The 3187-nt window shown below is 42.6% G+C and overlaps 1 long non-coding RNA gene across 1 annotated transcript; it reads left to right on the plus strand.

Moving 5' to 3' along the window:
• Positions 1 to 579: 579 nt before the first annotated feature.
• Positions 580 to 2369, plus strand: LOC115310285. Its single transcript, XR_005717955.1, has 2 exons — positions 580 to 753; positions 2228 to 2369. It is a non-coding gene; the product is annotated as an uncharacterized LOC115310285 (long non-coding RNA).
• Positions 2370 to 3187: the final 818 nt, after the last annotated feature.

A 3187-nucleotide genomic window follows, 5' to 3' on the forward strand; every position in this document is an offset into this window, starting at 1 on the left:
CATAATGAAATGCTTGCTTTTCTGAATGAATTTTAGGGCAATATTCTAAATAAAACTTGAGAGCCTGGTGCGTCAAAATAATTTACTAATAAAATACTGTTAGGAAAGTGTAAATAAAAGTAATCTCCACGAAAAATAAAGAAAATATCTTGATGGGTTGAAACAAAGAAATCTACTTCCTACTCCATTTCACCCAAAACAAATGGAAAGCCGGTACTAGTCATGATTTACATATTTTTTTCATGTGCTTATAACAATAGTTGTATTCACCCTCTTTTATTCCTAAGTTTGTAAAGACATTTTTATGGCAGCCTGCATCGCGATTCAACCAGTTTCGGTTTTGATTTTGTGAGGAGCTCATATTGTTGAAAAACAGCACGGCTGGGACAAGGACAAAAAGACGAAGAGAACACAGGACAGCGCCTGTCCTGTGTTTTCTTCGTCTTTTTGTCCTCGTCCCGGTCGCGCTGTCTCTCAACATGAATTCTCACCAACTTGCCCAGTTATCTATTCCTATCGAGCTCGTACTAGTTACAGCACCCCATCGCTAGCGACGCCAGACTTTTTTTTACCCCGACATTGTCTTGTCGTGCGTCGGGTGTGTTTCAGGGGACGAAAATGCTTTTAGACATGGAAATGTGCTCATTTATTTAAGTTTACCTATCTGTGAAGTCTCCTCTTATGTTGATTATGGTCAAGAAGAGCTTGGAAGACCCACGACGCGACAGTCTAGCGAGCACCTGAACACAGTTGGTAAGCATGCTTTTGGTCTTTGTTTGCATTGTAGACGCGTTGAAGTTTGAACATTAGGGAGTTTCAGAATGACGTCCGCAACCTCGAATAAATAACGTCGTCGCTAGTGCGAATGCGCAGACCCAAAACGAGCATTGGGGCTTGGGCTTTGGGGCCCGTTATTTCTCGGAAATATCGTGGATACCGCAAATGGCGGCGCCCACGACATTCCGTTGATCGCGTCTTCGACGCCCGCCGCCCGCTTGGGACTACGTGAGTCGCACTTGGCGACCGCGATTGGTATAGTCATAGCGTACAGAAAATGTAATATACCGTTGGATTCAGAGCTCAAAGCTATCAAAGCGCGTGTACTTGCGATCGCGGCAGAAATGTAAACATGCCGGGGTTGTGGATCGTCGTGGCCTCGGAAGTACAACAGAGCAGCTTGGCAGTGACTGAAACATGCGGCATTGAGTATAAAACAACTATAAAAATGTTATTCCAGACGATAAGCTTGTTTAATTTTAAAGGTATAACATTCTAACTTCAAAATAAAAGCTATCGCAACATCTTGGTGGCGTTTTAAGTGTGAGATGCTTGCGTTTTGGGTGCTAGGCAGAGAAACGCTTTTGCCGTCCGTAACGCGAGATAAATTAGCGCTCGTTATTCTAAAGCTCCCTATTTTCTCGGCTCACTTTTGCTTGTTAAGCTATTTTTTTTAATTAGTTGTGCTTGCTTTACCTGTTCTTATGTTTGGAACTGTGCGTCGCATAGAGAAAAGTTGTCACTCACTCCGGGTGTGGTCCGAGAAAGTGTAGCTTATGTCAACAGAGCACACTTACTAAATTCCTTAATGCTACTTTCAATCCGTTCCTTTAGAAAATGTCATACTGGTCTATCAGTGGACTGAAGTGGTCCCACTATAAATTGATTACATTGATCATACTTAATTTCATTTGAGAAGTTACACTTCCATAGTATTTGGTTCATGCAGAGCCACTATGCCTTTGCAGTCAAAATGGTTCAAAAATAGCCATCTTTATAAAACGCGTGACAGCATGTGACTAATTTCGAAGTTATGAAAGTGGACTGGATGGTACTGTTAAGGCAAACTTCGATCCCCTGACTTTCCCGAATTGATCCGAGTTTACATACCTACTATGTATTTGTTGACCAAACTAAATGAAGCATTGTTAGGAATCCCACAAACATAAAGCTGATATTAATTTTACATTATTTAATTTCAAGGTTCTTCAGAAGGTTGACGCCTTCAGAAGGTTGACGGTCAGAAGTTTTGAAGGCAGTTAGGCTCATGATGAAGACAGAAAACAAAGGAAATCCAGCCTCTTAATTTTATTTTCTTCAGTCTGAAATTTAAAAATGCTCGAGTCATCTATCGAATGGCTTTAGCCTTAATCATTTTCTGTGGTGACATCATCCTCCACCTTTGTCATGCCGTCGATTAACTCTTTGTTTGTTCTGCTGCTCATTTCAGGATTTCAAGCAAGAAGTATGCTACTATGCTCTGGCACATTCAAGACTCAGTTTGTAACAGTGTTCAGCGTCAAGATGCCTTCATAACAGGAGCAAGTGTACCCCAAGACCCTTTTTTGCATAATAAAATGTATAAAGGCACACCATACCCTTTGTGCTCATGCAGATGGCCTATATGCCAATGCACCAATAGGCCCATACACCTATAGGCCTATACACCTATAGACCCATACACCTATAGACCCATACACCTATAGGCCCATAAACCTATAGGCCCATACACCTATAGGCCCATACACCTATAGGCCCATACACCTATAGGCCCATACACCTATAGGCCCATACACCTATAGGCCCATACACCTATAGGCCCATACACCTATAGGCCCATACACCTATAGGCCGATACACCTATAGGCCGATACACCCCATAGGTGTCAATAAACCGATAGGCTATGGGAATTCTCTATGGGAATTTTTGCTAGGGTACCCACGTATATTGTGCTATAGTCCTGCGTCGTAACTATTGCATATTGTCAGCATGAGTTCAACCTTTCTCATTAGCGTTCTGCCCTTTGGGAACATGCCAATATTCCTAGCCGCTTTGATCTATGACTTTTCTGAGGCTCATCAAGTGCTCGGCGCGTGCATAACACCACTATAACTCTAGTTCAGAGGAGGCAGACGGTAGTTCTTGAGACGCCTCATGCCATGTCACGCTCTGCACGAGCAGTGCTTCAGCGAGGTCGTCCCATCTGTAAAAAGACTAAAGTTCCCTCAATGCATTGCTGCAGCATAACAAAACTGGCTGGTGATATCGGTCTATTATTATGTAATGTCATACTTAGTTAAATATTGTTATTCAACGGCTCAGGCAAAGCGTTCATCAAAACATATTTGTATGTGCAGGCATCCAAAGATCAGGCATGAGCTGGACAGTACCTCGGGCTCTGAAGAGGGC

This window comes from Ixodes scapularis, unplaced genomic scaffold (assembly GCF_016920785.2).
Source record: "Ixodes scapularis isolate PalLabHiFi unplaced genomic scaffold, ASM1692078v2 PGA_scaffold1__304_contigs__length_218370807, whole genome shotgun sequence".
Taxonomy (NCBI): domain Eukaryota; kingdom Metazoa; phylum Arthropoda; class Arachnida; order Ixodida; family Ixodidae; genus Ixodes; species Ixodes scapularis.